Source organism: Silurus meridionalis, chromosome 26 (genome assembly GCF_014805685.1).
Source record: "Silurus meridionalis isolate SWU-2019-XX chromosome 26, ASM1480568v1, whole genome shotgun sequence".
NCBI classification, from domain to species: Eukaryota; Metazoa; Chordata; class Actinopteri; order Siluriformes; family Siluridae; genus Silurus; species Silurus meridionalis.
In genome coordinates, this window is record NC_060909.1 from 17,860,171 (window position 1) to 17,880,360 (window position 20,190).

At 41.1% G+C, this 20,190-nt stretch overlaps 1 protein-coding gene across 1 annotated transcript in view; it reads left to right on the top strand.

The window, feature by feature from the left end:
• The window catches only part of add3a (adducin 3 (gamma) a), a 60,358-nt gene that overhangs the window by 1,620 nt on the left and 38,548 nt on the right, over positions 1–20,190 (top strand). Inside the window, exon 2 of the mRNA XM_046840195.1 lies at positions 14,918–14,973. The gene's annotated coding sequence lies outside the window, so the exon portion shown is untranslated. The remainder of the gene's footprint in view (positions 1–14,917; positions 14,974–20,190) is intronic.

Genomic DNA, 20,190 nt, shown 5'->3' on the forward strand with positions numbered 1-20,190 from the left:
TTCCTGGAGTTTGCTACTCCCAGTGCCCATTACTCTCACCCAATTTCTCATTGAGGCCCTCTCTCTCTCTCTCTCTCTCTCTCTCTCTCTCTCTCTCTCTCTCTCTCTCTCTCATGCAGTCTCTCCCTCTTTTTCCCCAAATCTCTTCCACTTTCCCAGAGTTTCCTGGAGTCAGTCACTGTCTCCATCTCCCTCCCTCAAGACTCTCACGTTCTCTCACCCAGAGTCTCTCTCTCTCCTGCAAATCTTTCTCTTCTTTCGCAGGGTCACATGCTTTTTCTGGGTTTCTTTCTCTCCCTGCGACTGTCCCTCACTTTCCTAAGTCTAATTCCGGTCTCTCTCTAGTGTTTCTATGTCTCAGTCTTGCGCTCTTTTTCTCTTTGTCTCTGGGTCACTCTATTTCCGGAGCCTCTCTCTCTCTCAAGGGGTTTCCTCTCTGTCTGTTTCTCACTCCAAGTCTCTCCCTGTGAGTCTTTCTCATCTTACTCACGGGTCTCTACATCTCTCTTTCAGTTTCTCACCAGGATCAGTAAAAAAAGTAAATAATAATTAAGGTTTTGGAATGTTTTTTTCCGGCTTTAACGGATTTACAGTTCAGGAAAGTGACGACCATAATACAGAAATACAAACCCAAATTATAACTGCAGTGAAAGTCGAGGAAGTGCTCAGACTTTTCTTCTGCTGAAGGGTGGGATCGGGTCAGGATTCCCGCAGGAACTGGGAGTAAATCCAGACCCTCGTGGACACCCTTACAGAAATCCGTCCTGATCTGTCCTCTACATGATGGACACACAAACACACACACTACATACACCACATACACATGGAGCCATGGGTGAAATGAAATGGAAATTTTTCCTCTGTTACGTGTGTGTTGTTTTTATTATTTCAGCTTTCCATCTTCCTTGTGGCTCCATCTGGGTTTCATTTGTACTTCCTGCACTCTGGCCTTTTTTTTTTTTTTTTTTTTTTTTTAAACAACTGATTGTACAGGAATCAGATTTGATCCTATTCGATATTAAACTGATTATAACTCAAGCACAAAATTGGCGCCTTGCTAGCTAAAGTTATCTCTGCTCATGCCAACGTTCTAACGGCCAACGCAGGAAAAAATTCCCGAAAGTCATCGGCGTATACAGATCCGTGTACACCGCTGTGCATGTTTTGGACAAGCAAGTGATTTTTTTTGGTTGGGGAAAAAAAAGACAATATACAATGTCCATATGTTTAGACTTCCAGGAGGGAAGAAATAAGATTAAGTCGTCGTTTTTTTTTTTTTTTTCCTGACCTGCATTTTTTTAAAGCGTTGAAGAAATGTTCACACACACGTGATGGCGTGTAAGTGTGTGTCCTTCCTGAAATGAACGACATGATAAAAAGGATTAAAAAAGAGCAGCTATTGTGCACTAACAATAAGACCTGGCGACATTGAAATACCCGTCACGAAGGGTCACGTCATCTCCTGAACACTTCTTTGAGACGTCTGCGATCGCATTAAAGTTAACAAATAACTTGTGCTAGCTTCCAGGATTCAAAATTTCCTGGTGCAATAGCATGGTGAGACCACAAGGGGGACAGGTCCCGGATATAACATCTCTATCACTTCTCCCACACGTAAACTGGCTCCGTCTTGTCTGGATTTCTTCTAGATTTCCCAGATTATGACCCGGTCCGTGCGGTTTTAATAGCGTACATGCCTGACCGAGCTTGTGTTAATGTGAGCCCCATAAACATCTGTTTCCTGATTATTTCTGAAGTGAATTGTTACTCATGAAAATTGAGCAAGTCGTGCGGAACCGTGTCGTGTTGGTTGACTATGATGGCGAATTCTGACCAATCAGATTTTCCAGATAGTTTTGACGGGTTGCTAGGCATCAGTCACAGTGTCTACTGATACGATCATAAGGCGCTAATCCACTCCTATACCCTAACATACATTTCATAACTTTTCGCAGTTTCTACAGCGTATCCCACTTTACAAAGAATTTTAAACATGTTTCTAGATTTTTTCAGATAGGCATACATTTCATTCTTGCATATTTATATGTTGCTTTGTGGTGGCATTCATAGAATTGTGGAGCTGTTTCTAGAAGTGCGTAGACCTTTATAGAACTTTAAATCCAACTCCTTGGTGGCTGGTAGGCATTTCTAGAGCTAACTTCTGGATGGCTTTTAGACTTTTTTAGAAGCTTTTAATGGTAATATTTAACGTCTGGAGACATTTTTTTACATTGAGTGTTTGTAGGTGTTATTTTTATATTTTCAAGGTAGACCTTTTCCATCTCTCAGTTTCTTGATGTTACAGGCTTTTCAAGAATTGTAATTATTTATTTTTATTTTTGAAGGATTTTTGGTTTCTAAACTTATTGTGTACACATGTAGATGCTTCTGGACATTCATAGACATGCTTGTAGAAGTTTGTCAATATTCCTAGATGTCTTTCTAGAAGTCTTTCGAAATTTTTCTTATATTTGTAGTGTGTTAAAACACATGTTTAGACCTTTCTTGATGTTCATCGATGCTTGGATATCATCTATGGAGTTTTCAAGATGTCTTTATTTGCTTTTAGAATCTTTCGAGATCTACAAACATTCCCCGGAAATCCAAATTTTAGAATTGGCTGTCCATTTTTCCCGTAAATGAATTTCAAATCTTGATATAATGAAACTATATTAAACAAATCACTGCACGAATTAATTTGGTCAACGCCGGCTTTTCATTTTTGTGCATTTGCTCATGAAACGTTATCGTGTTTTGATACTTTGGACTTACGAACGTTTCAGTTCGGCTTGTTTCTCACTTTGTGTAAAATCTCAAAGGTGTGTGTGTGCGTGTGTGTGTGTTCTTTAAGGTTATTTTCTCCTTTTGGCAATAAAGGATTTATGTGAACAAGCACTATAAAGTTCATCAGCTTTTTCCAGGCATGTTGATCGTCTCTAACTGATGTGTATTGCGTGTCTATTTCCATATGTGGTTGTGTACATTTGCATCTGGGTGTGTGTGTGTGTTTGTTTGACCCCCTGACCGTGACGAAGAAGGGTGTGAGGCGTCCCTGCTGTGAGGAAACATGCTGTATCAGTGCGATTGCAGGGAAAAAAACACAAAAAGACGAACTATATATAAAACATCTTTTGCGGTCCCACCCTGCTTTACTTCCTGTTTCTGATCATTTACCACTCAGACAGCTGCGGTGAAAATGAAGCCACGCTTGTTGGGGTTTTTTTTCTTTATTGAGAAAGGTGACCTTTATTTGACCTTCATCTGAACGATATTAGGGGTATCTTAGGCTGTTTAATCAGCACTATCATTTTGGACATCTCCACAACACTTTCAACCAGCGTCGACTTTTTCAGTTCACAATTCCACTTCTGTTATGTTTGAGGAAAAAGAAAAAAATGCTAATTAAAACGTATTGACTGCTGGCTGGTGGGGGTATTTTGTGTCTCCGCGTTCGTCTGAGATTATTGTTGGTGACTGCTTTAATGTTTGTAGAATTTGTACAGAATTAATCACTGTAACCAGTTACTAGAAGCTTTCATGCTTCCATGTGTCTTGTGTTTTCATTTGTAGATATTTCTAGGTTTTTGTAGGACTTGTAGATGTTTCTGAATGTTTCAGTGGATGTCGTATACATTTATAGATGTTCTAAAGGTTTTTAGACATTCTTGGGTATTGATACAAAATAATTTGTCCTTCAGGTTTCCAGGCATTTGTTAAAGTTGTTTATGGACATTTCTGAAGTTTTTCGACTATTTTAGGTGCAGAGATTTATGGGTACTTTGATTTGTTTTTATGTACGTTTTTCTAGACACAAGATGCTTGCTGCAGTTACATATATGTATTTCTAGCAATTGCTGTAGAATTTTTCTGTTTTTAGCTGTGTTTATATGCTTCTTGATGTTTTTAGAAGTTTGAAGATGTTTAGGATCTTTCAAGATCATTTGTAGATGTTTACCTTTTTTTTTTTCGCTCTTGAATTCTAGATCTGACCTTGCATTGGTCCTACCCTGAAGCGTATAATGAAAACTATCGAAATTAGTTTTCTTGAACTGATAAAAGCTCTCGAGTGTGAATTCCAGAATGTGAGGCAAAAAAGTCTGAGAACTCGATCTTTGCAAATTTGCTGATTTTTCCAAAACATTTGAACATATCAGTAAACAGAAACCGCAGGCTACAAATATGCACAAATAACAGGTTCCTACTGCTGTTTGTTGAGTCTGGCACAGTGTAAACAACTGGCATGATGAGTACTATGACATTCCCTAGTGTCTGCCAGCGTATGCAAATAGAAATGCGCGTAGGTCACCTTTGGGAAAGATCCACTGTGGTGTGTGAGCGTGAGAAGGCTGGTATGTGGAGACGTGTGAGCCTGTAATGCTTTAAAGGCATGCGTGGATCAGGTTTGATACTGTAAGCTGAAATCCGATCTCTGACCGATGCTAAGCTATGCCAGGCCTCTGGTCTGGACCCAAATATACTCCAGCGAGGGTTATCAGCGTGCTCCGTGTTTACAGCACAGTTCCTTTTGAAACCTTGTGTTGTGCAAGGCCATGTAGGGCTACTACACCTCAGGTCACGTTTATGCTTTTTAACGCAAAGAAACAGGAAATGGTTCCAAGTCGCTAGATGATAACTGAAAAATTAGATCGAGTTTGGTTTCAATTCTTTTGACTCATTATACGGATATCCAGCTGTGGTTAAGCTTTCGTAAATTGTGGTGCTCTGTGTGACTAGGTTTATGTAAGTGTGTGTGTGTGTGTGTGTGTTCGGGTGTGAAAGTTTTCTAAAGGTAACTCATTGTCTTGGCAACACGCAATTTTTCTGAGCTCGGCATGAAGTTGAATTGACTCGCGCTTTAAAAACAGCGTGCAAACTTTCAGTTCAAAACTCAACCAACCTAAAGGTCCTTCAGTCTATGCAAAAGAAAAATGCAAATGTATGCTGTCCTAAAGCTTTTCCTGTAGAGAGACACAAATTGCACCATCCTGCTACTTATAGAACACACACACACACACACACACACACACACACACACACACACACACACACTGTACCTCACATTACTACACATCACATCACACATTCTTTTTTTTCACGGTTTTGCTGCACCACATACTTCTTGGTACCATTCCATAAGCTTCACTTTCTTTCAGCGTGTGTATGCATTGTGTTGCAATCAGATACTGAAGATATCATACAAATCTTTTTTTTTTTTTTTTATGTATGAATCACTTTCTTTTTCATTTTTTCCTCATTCTTTTCTGTTTGCCCTCAAGCCTTTTTTTTTTCCAACTTTGTTTTGCATCTAAACCTGTCAGCGTAAATCACCCTGTGGTTTGGCACCTCCGATTAAAACGCAGCATAAATAATCAAATCCTGACACTGTTTCGGCCCGGTGCCTCCAAAGAAGTCACAGAACTTTCTCTTAACAAACCCAGGTGTGTCACAGTGGTTTCCTTTTGTTTCTTCCCTTTTTGCACAAAACCATAACCACCCAAACTACCACAGTTTCAGCCCCCCGGGACTACAGCAATATATTTAAAAATATTTGAGTTTGAAGTTAGAATTACATTTCTGGAGGTTGAATCTACAAGTAAAAATTTAAGGCTGAAGCTAGATGTAAAAACCTGTGTTTGAAGTTAGAATTAGAAATTTAAGGATAAAACTAGAAGTAAAAATCTGTGTTTGAAGTTAGAATTGAAAATGTTATGTTGAAGTTAGAATTTAAAATTTAAGGCTGAACCTATAAATAAAAATCAGTCTTTAAAATTAGAATTAAAAGTCTTATGTTGAAGTTAGAATTTTAGTTAGAAAGTTAGAAGCTAATTTTTATTTGAAGTTAGAATTAAACATTTGTAGTTGATCTTGGTTTTTTAGTTTCAATAAATAAAACCATTTTAAGTTTGAATTACCTGGAAATGGATGCTTGAAAATGAGAATGAAATCTGATTAAAGTTCAATATTAAGATAAAATTATTATATTCATTCCACAGTCAAAGGTTTCATCTGTACATTTTTGGGGGTGGTCATTGGGGAGATGGTAGCTCAGTGGTTAAGGCATTGGACTTTGGATTGGATGGACATGAGTTCAAATTCCAGCACCACTGAGCTACAATCACTGGGTGCTTAAGCAAGTCCCTTAACCCTCAATTCTCTCTGGTTAAGGGCGTCAGCCAAATGCCATAAATGTACCTGTATCGTTATTTTATTTCGAGTGGGTGAAAGAGATTTGTTTTCCTCAAGAAGGATTCATGGAGCACCGCCTGAAACTGTAGTCAAACAAAGAAACTTCAAAAGCCTTTGAATCTCAGGAGCAGCACACAAGCATAGACTCATCTGAGATAAAATGGAAATATATAGTGTGTGTTCATATGTTACATTTTCCTTTATACCCATGTTACACTTTATGCTCAGTCATTCCAGCAAGCTATAAAATGCCTGTAGTGTCTTATCACAAGACACTCTCTGTGTATCACCGGGGGGAGAGATATTTGAGCCTGTTTGACCAGATCAGGTCCATGCACATATTTCCATGTGTTATGTGTCCAGGGTTGGTGTCAGTAACTTATGACAGTAACGATTTGCTTGACATCACAGTAATTTGGTACTGACTGGGTGACTGAATTAAACCCTAATAATAATTTGGCCTCCAAAAGTCCTCATCCATGTAGTTGTCCGATCTAGTTGCCTCCGCCTTCTCTTGAGACGGCCAGCAAGTCCTATCAGATCAACTCTGATGCCGAGTCGTTATCTTCACACAGACCCGGCTGTATCAGCGTTTGCACAGCGGATGCGTTTGCTGAGGGAACCGATAACGCGTGCGCAAGTGTGTATCAGAGACACCAAGAGATACCGTCTTCTTCTGCTGTAGGAACGGGAAACAGATTCCATTTCCTCTTCCGCTGAGATCGGATGGACAGGACATGCCCTTGTTTTCGCTTCAAGAGAGGACAGTAGGCTTTCAAAGGGAGATGGACGAACGTGTGTGTGTGGTGTCATCTTATTTCCTTTCATTCATCCTCAGGTCTCGGGGTCACCATATGATTTGTAAAGCCTTTACATGTTGAATAAAAACAAATCGGCCCCGAAGGTTGAGGGGCGCAGTAAGGCTGCTGACCCCCGTGATGTCATAAGGGTTGTCACTTGGGTTACGGATGCGTTCAGGATGAATCTGGCGTCAGGCCTCGATCCCGCTACGTCCTTTGCGCTGTTACAAAGAGACAGGAAAACTCAAGACCAGCGTGAGATTGTTGCGTGGTTTTTGGCTTTTATGAAGAATAGATTCAAATATCCTTCATTCGACGTCCATGTTTTTACACCAGATCTGCAGACGTCGTGTGGGTAAAAGGATTGGAGCCTGAAGATACCAGTCCTTTTAAACAAAGTTGTTACTGTCTCAGTGAAGGTTTTTAGAGACGTCTCATACTTTTATAGCGTCACTTATCTTCGAGCTTTGTTGACCTTGGGACTGAGCCAGGAGTTAAAGGCAGGAGGAAAAAAAAAAAGAGACTTCTCTGTAATTTAACAACTGAAGAATCTCGTTTGAACGATTCTACACTGGTGCCTTGTTTGCAATGATCATTTTTCATTACGTAAAAAACTTGGAAATCATGACTGGAAATTTTGAATTGTGAATTTCTGAAAGTTTTGTTTGTGTATGTTCGTTGCATGATACTCCCACATTTTATATCAAAAGTTTTGCTATTCAAATGTAGAAAAATCATGGCACTGATAAAGATAATCTAATAACATGGGGGTTTTAAATTTGGGTAAATAGGACAGAAGATTCTGGAAGTTTTTAGGAAACACTACACTCTTTTACAGGCTTCCACCAAATATTATTTCATTCCGTGTGTTAACATTTTTTTTGTGGAAACGATATTGGATTTGTGATGGTCCACTGGTTGCTTGTGTGTCTGTTATTCAGATTGGCATTTGGGCTTTTAGGTCATGTACCAATTTGCATCAATAAAGCATGAGCACAAACATATAGAAGGGGAATTAAGCACGATTGGGTAGAGCTACGGGTAGAGGACAGTCCATTATCAACCAGTGTTTGTGTTATGGTGCAAGGCAATTGATGCGTCTTGGGTCGTTTCAGTTCACTTTTATTTTCTCCTTGACCTAAACGTTTTAATGCTTTGGCAGTGATTAGGTGGAAATGGCTATTACAAAGGTCACAGACTCTTTACAACTTGAACTTCGACCTTCTCCCCTAAACACCCCCTCCCTTCCCGACTATACTTCCTGACTAGCCTTCTTTTACACACACGTTACTGGGTGTTCTTCGCAAGCATTTCTAAGACTATTACAACGTAACCAAGTGTGCGAATTTTTCCATAATTCATTTTGCTAATTTCTTTTGCAAGCACCCACCCATAATTTATCATCGATTCCATTGTTTGAAGACAAAAGGCAAAAGGAAACTGTCACTAACGCGACGTCGGTCGTTTGCTTGGAAATGCCAGGTTCGGTTCATCAGAACACCAAGTCTATTGTGGTTTGCAGTGCAGACGTTGACCTTGCAGAACTTCCTCTGAACATTTACCTCCTGTCACAGCTCTTGACACAAAACAGTGCAGGTTAAACGGAGGAGGTTGTCGCAATCCGCTGTCATTTTTCCTCGACCCCACTGGGAGTATGACTCAGGACAGCTGGGAACTGTTGAAGAAAAACAGTCGGCATTTCCATCACCGAAACAGCAGTTCCTGTTCAGGGGTGGACCATTTAAAACCTGATTTGTGTTTTTTTAATTGGGTTTGTTAATTTGGTTCAATTTAAATGTATCGTAGACACAGAACACACCCTTTTTTGTGTATGGGAAATTGTGTTGGTACACAATGTGAGTGTACTAATGTATTGTTTTTTGCAGAATTTTCTTCAGGGATGTCTGCAGGGGGGCCCACTATCATTACCCCACCAATAATAAGCAGTCTGTGTAAGATTTATTTCCAATCAGGGTTTTGGAAAATTTAGAGTCTATCCCCTAGGAATGCGGTTGGAATATGCCCTGGTTGCAAGGCCAGTCCATTTTTGGGCACTTTGCATACAGTTAATCACACCTAGGGAAGTATATAGCAGTGGTCCCCAACCCTCAGGCTGGCGGACCGGCACCGGTCGGCGGGCCGATTGGTACCGGGCCGCACAGTGATAATACATAACTTACATTATTTCCGTTTTATTTATTGTCTGATTCTGAACGGTTTTATTTTGGAAAATTATCAGATTCTCTCCGCCACATCTGTCTATGACTCACTCTTGATGCTTGTCATGATGCCTCGGTCATATGTCTTACCTCCATCCGCTACTTTCCTAAAGGGACTGCTCCGGCCACTAACACATAATACATTATGAAGCTAGCAAAATGAACAAAACACAACACAGTGGATTCACGTTTATCATTATATTTAGAAAATACCAGTTTTTATGCCGTTCGTATCATTTTATTTTGTTGTATTTATCTGCCACTCCTTAAAGGCTGGTCCACGAAAAAAGGTTGGGGACCACTGGTATAAAGTACTCATTAACCCTCCTAGTGGCTTGTTTTAAAAGGTGGGAGGAAACCGAAGAACCTGTAAGAAACCCCCACAAATCCAACGAGAACATGAACACCTGAGCTCAGGGTTAAACTAGGGACCCTGTAAGGCAACATCACTTTCTACTGGACACATATAGAAACGTGACTGGGCAAACCTTGCTTTTCAGCCCAACAGTTTTCCTGCTTGAACATTCAGGAAGCTGTAAATATTAACCAGAATAACTGTGCAAAGTGCAAATTGAGAAGAACTGGTATTCTGTTTCTGTTTTTTTTAACAATTTGCATCTTGCTTGTAAACTATAAGTCAGTCTTAGTGCAGGATGTGGGTATCATCATGGTGCAAGAGGCAGGATTTGTCCTAATGCCAGTGCAGGGGTGGCAAGTTCCTAGCAGCTCTTACTGTTTACAATGCAATGGTTCTCATTTGTATATCACTGCATACTGCAAGTATTCCTCGACTTGATATGGAGATGCCTTCCAGTAACATAATCCGTCGGTCCCCCTTTTGATGCCAAAACAGTCGTGATCCGTCGAGCATTAGTTTCTTTAAATTGAGCTACAAGAGCTCATCTGTTGGATCGGACCTCACGGACCAGCCTTCGTTTCCCAGGTGCATCAATGATCCTCGGCCGCCCATGACCCTGTCGCCGGTTCACCACTTTCCTTGGAGCCCTTTTGATAGATACTGACCACTGCAGACCAGGAACATTCCACAACGTATAGTAACTCTCATATGCCGCTACATTTGCAAAACTTTTAATATTTGTACAATTTTGTCGTATCGATATCGCCCTCATAAGATCGAATAATTATGTCGAACCATTGTAACTTGGGGACTATTTGTTTATGGATTCCGGATTACCTCACTTGTATGACATTTAAGTAATAGGATTGTAATTGTGTGGTGGAAACCTTTTTTTGTTGCGATTGGTTTGAATGCTCACAGTACAAAATGAAACGTTATTGGTTATTGACCCGAGTATTCATTTGAATGTTTTAGTTTTCCATGACTTTGTAGGCTGTGATAACTATTCTAGAATGTGCAGTCCTCTGTGGTGCCTGGATGTGTTTAGCCTCTTAGTCAGGCTTGGGTCCCTTTTATGCAAGAGTCAACAAAAACCTGATCCCAGGCTTTTAGAAATGCCCACAGTGAATAAACACACAAACTTGCACACTGCTGCTGTCTGGAAAATCTGTATCAAGCTCTTGAGTCATCACTCTGATCAAATATGCAGGAGTTTTACATCACACTATCATATATCAGGTCACTGAATATATAAACGCTTTATGTAAAAGCTGTAAAGTGGAATGTGCCACCACCCGTTTATGAGCATAAATCAAGATTATTAATATTCTTGCCCTCAAACACTCCAGTGCTTCGCCTCCTTCGAGTTGACTGATGGGTTTGCAAAGAGAGAGCCTCAGGAACATGTTGAAGTGGTTTCCCGAACACATACCTGGCCAGTACTTCCACTCGTTTGTTCTGCCTGGACAAATTTCCGTTCTGCTCCTTGACTGCTTCATCTCTGGATCCAATTCAACTCGAGCATCTCTGAATAATTTATGAGACTATGTTTGATGAGAGTTCAGGACGGGCTTTAGCTGGATAGTTTCCAAGTCATTAGGATTTCTGGACCTGTACTGTGATTTTTCTGTTTTTTTTTTTTTTTTTTTTTTTACTTGTCTTTGAACACCGTTTAGAAGTCAACCATACAACACAGCAATGATGTCATGTTCTGCTAAAGAGCATGGAACGTGCATTTCTGGAGAACTCCAGCAACGTGCCTGTTGCGCATCTGGTACCTGAACCTTGACCACTAAGTCTCTTGACATTCTTCATATTCTGATTGTGGGTGGTTCTGATTTTGGAAAAAAATTTAAATGTACGAGGGACGTGTCTTATTACTAGCGTGTATTATTACTTATAGGCAGCACACACGTTGCAGGCCAGTCCAGAGACCATCAATCAAGATGGCACACAACAGTGTTAGTCACATAGAACAGCATGTGGTGATGAAGTATGTTGTAAATGAAGGTGTAAATCCATCCATTCATCAGGGACGATCCCGTGGTGGTCAAGGTGGTTCCCCGATGACAAAGTAAAGACAGCTTGTCCTAGGATGGTTCACGTGTACTGACAAATCTTTAGATTTTTCGATATTTTACAAGTCCTGGTTTGACTTGTATAAACTTTGATGATATAAACTATTGTGTTTGTCTAAATAATGTACTTTCAAAATTTGCCTTGATATCTTCTGCTGTAAACATTGATTAGGAATAGTATTACTTAGAGGAACTACAGGAACACAGAGAGACCAGTGTCCTTAAGCCAGAACTTGTATGTCAGTAAAAATGGTATTTGCAGTCACTGTATACGAAAGCAGTAGCTTCCTACAGTTCCGTCCACATTTTTTAAAAACTTATGTAGTGTGTACAGCTTTCCGAAGGGCGGTCCAAAATCGGAGCAGCTGACTAGCTAAGCCTGAGCCCAACGGCTTGGATAAAAGGCTACAATGTTTTTCAGCACAGCTGAGCCAGGACTTCCAAACCCCCTTTGGCAGTCAACGTGACCGTCATTCACCGCTCTGTGGGTGTGTGATTAGAGGGCATCTGACTGAAGCGCTAACGATCCACCGCTGTGTAAGCTCTCGGTAGGTAATCGAGGACAAGCCCTTTTGTGTAAATTAAATCTGGTGAAATCCGAGCTGGAAAACCAGACCCCCTCCCCGTCCCATGCTAGTTCTGATCGAGCCTCGCAAATGAATCATGTGTTTTATTGCAATAAAAGCAGCCAGCACTCTAGAAAACTAGGACAGACCAGAGCCACCAAAACAACGTTCTTGCGTAAGTTTTAAGATTCGGAAATGAACAAGAACCGCTCGTCGAAATCGGCAGCTCATTAATCGTAATGCTTGCTTATTGGTTTTGTCTGGCTCGACGGCAAGGTTGGCCTCGATCGAGGCACAAAACGCAACCGAGACTGCTATCCCCAGCATTTCCTTGAATTCGCTGAGTGGTGGGCTTTTAAACACGGTGTCCCTCCCACTTTCAAAGTCTATACAGAATGATCGGATTTAATTTTGGCCTCACTGATACTCCGAGCAACGCGTTTGACCAATTTCGGAAGCGTTTTACAACTAACGTAACGAGTGCCATTATTTGTTACGAGATTCTCAATTGGGATCCATTACGGTGACGATCGCATTTTCTCCAGGGTCTGGTTTTGTGCTTGGTTTACTCACGACGTGGTGCGTCACAACCAACAGACCCTTGTGTGTCATGTTTCCATGTCGACCAGTAAAATGTTTACAGATTTTATGCCAAATTTGTCATTGTTTCCATCGTCGGGATTTTTGCACTTGAAAACTATGACCTCATATGGACCACATGAGAAGATCCAGAAGAACACAAGTTTATATTATGTAAGTAGGAAATTTGAGAGCGCCCTTGAAAGTTGTATAAGCACTCTGCTGTACCATCCATCCACAGTATAGCGCCCCTAGTGTTTACAGGAGTACTGCGTCCTGCACAGATCCCATATTACTGACCGTTTGAAAATGGATTTTTCTTAAAGTTAAACATTTGATTCAACCATGCGGAAAAAACTGTCTCATGCAAGTCAGGCTCTATGAAGGCTACCAGAAATCAAGTCTGTGCTCAATCTTATAAAAAGTTGATGTAATGCTTACTTGACTGTACTGTTATACGTTTAACCAAAAACTGTGTGTGTGTGTGTGTAACATAATGGTCGTTTTATACCGTACAGCCGCAGCGCAAACATTTCACTCTGTGACGTCTCAATGAGTATTTACACAGATGTACCCAAGCAGATGACTGCTATCTGTGTGTGTGTGTGTGTGTGTGTGTGTGTGTGTGTCCTAGAGTTGAGAGTTCTTTAGGAGGTGGGTGTATTGTTTTCCTTCAGGCAGTTCTGGCTTCCTGCTCCTTTCAGTCTGTCTAGCATCTGACTAGTCATGCATTTATCTGTCCACTCATATCCACCCATCCGTGCATCCATCCTTCCATTTGCTCTGTTTAACCATTTGTCCATTTATCCACTTATTCGTCCATCCATTTATCCCGCTATCCTCCATTTATGCTCCTATGTCCATACTGTCTATAAATATCTATTTGTCTATTAATTTATTGATCTATTTATCTCTGTGTTTCTCACTTTTTTACCCGTGTTTTCATTTGTCTTTTAATCAATCTGTTCACTTTTTCATCCGTCTGCTCATCTTTCCAACTGTCTATCAATCGATTTGTCTAGTTGTCCATCAATCTATTTCTACATTTATAAGTCTGTCAATTTGTATATTTAACCATCAACTATCTGTTATCTATCTGTCTACACACCTTTTCATTTGTCTATCCATCCATCCACCCTTTTATTTGTCTGTTTAACCATCTGCCCATTAACCCATCCATTCTTCCAGACGTCAATCCAGCCAGCCAGCCATCCACCCACCCTTTTATGTCTGTTTAACCCTCTGTCTATCAACCCATCCATCCATCCATCCATCCAACCATCCATCCATCCATCCATCCATCAACACTTTTATTTTTCTGTTTATCTATCTGCATGTTAACCCATCCATCCTTCCAATTGTTTATTCATCCATGTACTGATCCATCAGTTCTTTTGTTTGTTCATCCGTCATTCCAACTATTCATTTTTCCAACATTTCATTTGTCTGTTCATCAGTTTGTCCATCTGTGGAGACAGTATTAGAACTGTGACTGTTCATTATTAGGACACTGGTTCTTCCTGAAATTACCTCACTGCGTCATTTTCCTAATGGAGCTTAAGAAGGAATGCTGTGGATTTTTTTTATCTTTCCTCACAGGTTGTGTGTGTGTGTGATACAAAAAAGATTAACATGATTGATTGCTTCTGCACCTTCAGTGGTTCCTCCAAACTCATATTTTACAACTATACATTGTGTAATATTTATCGGGTTTTGAAACCGTTCTCCAGCTTTCATCGCTCAAAATTTGGGAAGATCACCAGGCAGCACGGCATGTGTTTGTGCGTCTGTGAAAGAGAGAGTTGACTACAGTCTGAAACTCTGATGGAAAAGCATCTTGCAGATTACGGTTTTCCTTTAGAAAGGCACTCGAGTGTGTGAAGAACAAGAACTCAATCGAGAACTTATCCTAAACCGGCTAATCCTTCTGTGCACTTTATCCCAGCTACCTTTGGAACTTTGCCATGTTTAAAGAACACAATGTAATTAGCATAATGCTGACTAGCTTGCTTGGGTTCATGTGTACAATAACTTTTTAATTTTTAGCTATTAACCTTACGATTAGATGATTTCAACTTATCATTTGCTATGTGTTAGCAAGAATTTTAATCCAATGTGTATTTATTTGCAGGTGAGGCACCGAGCGCCACTGTTGCAAGCAGACTGAGGAGTGGTCACTTTCAGAAGGTATGGAAAGGAGGTGGGGCCTCTGTGTCTTGATTTTTATGGGAATATGGTGTGGCCTCTAAGGGGGCGTGGCCTATGCGTGTCTCAGTTCTTTTGGAAGGCTCTCGATGGGAAGTAGACATGGCCTCTGTATGGGAAGGAGGCCTGGATTCTGTTTTGCTGTGTTCGGAAAGGAGGCGTGGCCTCTTTCTCGCTCTGTATGGGACAGAGGTGTGGCCTCCGTGTCTCGCTTTACATAGGAACAGGGTGTGGCTCGTGTGAAGGAGGCAGCCCCTCTGTCACTTTCTGTAAGAAAGAGGAGTAGGAGTAGGTTTGTGTCTCCCGCTCTGCTGTAAGGAAGTTTAGCTTCTTTGTTTTGTTTACTATAAGAAGGAGGTGTGGCCTCTGTGCCTTGGTAACTCTTAAATGGAGGTGTGGCCTCTGTGTCCCACATCTTAGGAGAAGGAGGTGTGGCCTCTGTGTATTGTTCCCTATGAGAAGGAGGTGTGGCCTCTGGCTCCAAACCCAGTGAAGGAAACCTGGTCTCTGTGTTAGTGTCATGATTCAGTCCTGCTTTTGGTCTTCTCTTTCCTTCTCTCCCTTTCTTACTCATTCTGAGGGTCATGGGTAATGTCGAACTGGCAAGGCAGTTTACGATGCTGGAGAAATACTAATGACCGCAGTGGCGATTTCCTGTAAAACCTCCCTCTGTGTCTTTCTCAGCATGGGCATTTTTTTTACATTTATTTCCCATCACATGACGTCAGCTCCAGCTTGTACTATTCTGTAATATTCGTCTTTCCTTTTTTTTGATATTCCAGAAACACCAAATTCTTCTCTAATGATGTCATTCAGGCAAAAACTCCAGCTCTGGCGACTCCGCTCTAAACCTCTTTACCGTATCCCCGACTGCAGCAAACTAAATCCCACTTAGCCCAACATCTGAAATCCAGATTAGGAATAAAGAGGATTGGGACAATTTATTGTTCTTATAATCCTGTCAGTCTGCATTTCCACGGTTTTTAAACCGAGAGGAACACGGCCGATTGTGGACTTCGAAGCCTCTCTGCGAGAACTTTGCGGTCCCCTGGATTTCTCAATGTTTCTTGAAGGGTTTCCAACCCTGGGCTGATATTCGAGCGTGAAAAATGAGGGATTTTATTTGTGTTGAATTTCAAAGTGTTTATGCAAGTACACAGCCGTCCTCTCTAAACAGACCCCCACCTTCATTCTCTCTCTCATTCTCTCTTTTTTTTCTCTCAGACTCATTTGTTCCATTGCTTGTGTGAGCATGACGTAATAATGGAGGCAGGAGAGCGATAGATAGAGAGAGAGAAGAAAGAGAGATGTGACAGCATGTATCACATACACAGACCTCTGGGCAGATGGGAGAATTTGAGATGAAGGAAACACCCACATGTGATTGTTAAAGCAATCCAGAGCGAACTTTCAGAGCGAGACACAAACTCTTTTTTTTTTTACTTGCTTTCTTTCTTTCCTTATTTTCCCTCTCCATCTTTCACCACTTCTTTCTTTTCTTCTTTCTCTACAATTTTTCTCTCTTCCACTCTCTTCCTCTTCCTGTGTATCTGTCTTTGAATCTCTCAATTTTTTTTTCTGTTCATCTCTCTCTCTCTCTCTCTCTCTCTCTCTCTCTCTCTCTCTCTCTTTCTTTCTTTCTTTCTTTCTTTCTTTCTTTCTTTCTTTGTGTTTCTTTCTGTCTATTTTGCTCTCTCCTATTCTTTGTCTCTCAGTCTATTTCTCTTTATTCCTCTGTCTGTTTCTTTCTCTGTTTCTCTTTATTGTCAGCTCTCTCTCTCTCTCTCTCTCTCTCTCTCTCTCTCTCTCTCTCTCTCTCTCTCTCTCTGTAAAGTTCCTCCCACTGCTCCTCTGGCTGTCCTCCAGTCCTCTCTACTCCTCTTTTCTTTCTCATTTTTTAGCTACTCGTCCCCTCCTCTGTGCTTTCAGACATGCGATGATGTCATGTGTGTCCAGAGCAGTTGAATTCTTCTTTAATGATGTTGAAGCTGAAGCTCAGCAGTGTTCCTGATGTTAAAGGGCCGCTAAGTGTTTTTACTCATGTGGAAAAAAGAGTGCCGAGAACATTAAAGCTTGCGGTTACCCCGACCTCGCCACTTTAATACTGCAACACAGTGCCAGTGTTCCCTCTTTCTCTCTTTCTGTCTCTTCTACTGTCTCTCCTTCTGTCTCTTTATCAATTTCTTCTACTGTCTCTCCTTCTGTCTTTTTTACTGTCTCTCCCTCTGTCTCTCCCTTTGTATCTCCATCTTTTTTCTACTGTCTCTCCCCTTTGTCTCTTCTACTGTCTCTCCTTCTGTTTTTTTTTTTACTGTCTCTCCCTGTCTCTCCTTTGTATCTCCATCTTTTTGTTCTACGGTCTCTCCTTCTGTCTTGGCCTCTGTCTCTCCTTCTGTTTCTTTTACTGTCTCTACTTTTGTTTCTAATACTTTCTTTCCTCTGTCTCTCCTACTGTCCCTCTGTCTGTCTTTTCTACTTTTTCTCTCTCTGTCACTTGGTCTCTTCCTCTGTCTCTCGATTGTCTCCCTCTTCTCTCCCCTCTTGTCTCTCCTTTAGTTTCTCCTCCTGTATCTCTTTGTCTCTCCTTTGGTCTCTTAATATCTATCCTTCTATATCTCCAACTGTCTCTTCTTTTGTCACTTTTACTTTCACTCTCCTACTCCTACTATTCCTCTGTTTCTTACTGTCTCTTCCCATCTATCCTAATGTCTCCCTCTGTTTCTCTTTGTCTCTGTTTCTGTCTATCCTATGTCTTTCCCTCTTCCTCTCCATTTTTCCTTCTCTCACTCTTACTCTTTCATTCACTGTCTTTTTATGTCTCTCCCACTTTCCCTCGGTCTCCCCTGTCTCCCCTACTCTTTTCCCATCTTTCTTCCTATGTCAGTCTCTCCTCGTCTGTTTTTGTCTTTCTCTCTGAATATATTGCTGTGTGTCACTCTCTCACTCTTTGTCTCTTTTTCTGTCCCCCTTTTTCACTGTTTCTCTTTCTGTCCCCACTTTTTATTTCTCTGTCCCATTTCTCTTTCACTCTGATTCTCCCTCCTTTTTGTTCCTTCTCTTTCTTACTCTTCCTGTCACTTTGTTAATTTAATAAAGTCTGTGCTTGACTGACCTCACTGTTACAGAATGCAGCAAAACAGTTTTGTGTGTGTGTGTGTGTGTGTGTGTGTGTGTGTGACTGAGAGTGAAAGAAAGAGACCCAGTATGCTGTCTTTTTTTTTTTTCTTTCACTGATAAACACCATCAAAAACTAATTTGCCATTCTTGTGTGTGTGTGTGTGTGTGTGTGTGCGCATGTTCAGTGTTAAGCGTGTGTGTGTCTGTAACACAGGTTCAAAGCTTTTCTCCCCAATAGAAGAATTTGTTAATAAAGTACGGGCCGTGACCCCTTTATTGATTAAAGGCGCTTCAGGAACAACCTGCTGCTGGTTTATAGGGCTTAATAAAGTGGTGTGTGTGTGTGTGTGTGTGTGTGTGTGTGTGTGTGTGTGTGTGTGTGTGTGTGGGGAGTGACGTGAAGCTGAATTTTTTTATCCCAGACCCTGGAGACGCAGCTGTAGGTGGAGAAGACCTTTGGCTTTTAACAGTTGGATTTGTGTGTGTGGTGGAATGCAGCAGTGATGGAAGCCGGCTCATGGCTCCATCCCCAGCATTTTACCCAGAATTCCTCGGCGCTCTCTGTGCCAGGACAGTTTGTTAGCATTAGCGTTCTTATCGGTGCATCGTGATTAGCCGTACGTTAGGATTGTAAAGCGGATTTATACGTCACATGCTCACGTTATTTGTGTTTCACATTCTTCCTGTCTGGGGATTTTTATCAGTTGGACTGTAATTAATCATTAATACACCTACACACACACCTACACACACACACACACACACACACACACACACACACACACACACACACAGCTTACTGTTTCACAAATCTCAGTATTCCCATAAGGCATTTTTTTAGCTTATATGCATCTCTCCTTCTTAAGTGTTTCTATTGGATTGTGTGTCTCTCTTTCTCTTTCTTACACACACACACACACACACACACACACACACACACACACCACATTATGGCAAAACTAAACAATTCTGTCAGAATTGTTCTAATCACATCTGGAATTAAATGATTTATTTTACAGAGATTAGCTCTTTAGCTGTATTTGTTACCCTTCATTGACGTGAGCCATTTTCGTTGTATTTCATCAATAACTTAACTTTTGCTGCGTCATATCTCTAGAAAGATTTCAAAGATTTAAAAAAAATCTACTCCCTCAATTCAGAGGTCCTACTCCGGACAGCAAGGTCTCATTAATGCCTCCAGTTCAACAAGTGACATTAAATCAACATGGCTGCAACAACAGTAAACAAAAGAGTAACAAAGTTCCCACAGATTCATTTCAAGACTTGTTTAAATCTGTGTTTGTTTTTGTGGGTGTGGTGATTTTTAGTTTGCATGACAGCTTTCGTTCTAGCAGGTGCATGGCACAAATGTATAAAAAAAAATCTCCTTTTAAACTTTAGAATGCGCCAAAGAGAAACAGACGAGCGCCGTTTTTAGACCGTGGGTCGGCTATTTCAGGCAGGTATTTGGTGTGGCTTGGGGAACTCTCCGAGTGTGTGAGCTATGAGTGTGTGTGTGAGGGATCAGTCGCTCTGCCCAGGCACTTCACTGCAAACCAACACGATTGGCTCGCGCTCACATAATCCAGGAACTTATCTCAGTGCTTCTTTAAACTGTTCCAGACTTGGATCGGCTCCATTTCTGGGCTTAGCTTTTTTAAAGGGGGCGGGGTTGCATCTGGAATGATGTATTGGTAATATCGTAATCTGGAAACCTGGAGATGGTGATTTTATGTTCAAACCGAGGGCGGATAACGAGTAACGTTTGGAACGTGGCATTAAATCATCCACAAGCTTTTAATCCACACTATGGTGCTCCGGAATCTGGAGTTTTGCTATTCGCGGAAACAAACCTTTCCAGAAGCTGAACAAGCTCGGCTCTCAGCCGGGCACTAGACGTATTGATTTTCTTTTCCTTGGTAAAGAGACAGATACAAATCTTCTCCGAGGCTCTACAGTTTGGGATTCTGTGGAGGGGAGGGTCGGAGTGCAAATGTTCATATTTTCCCCCATAATTATTGTTTCTGGGTTTGATTGGGTTTTTTTTCTACTTGGGTTAGCAGGGCTTGCTTGAGAGCCTGC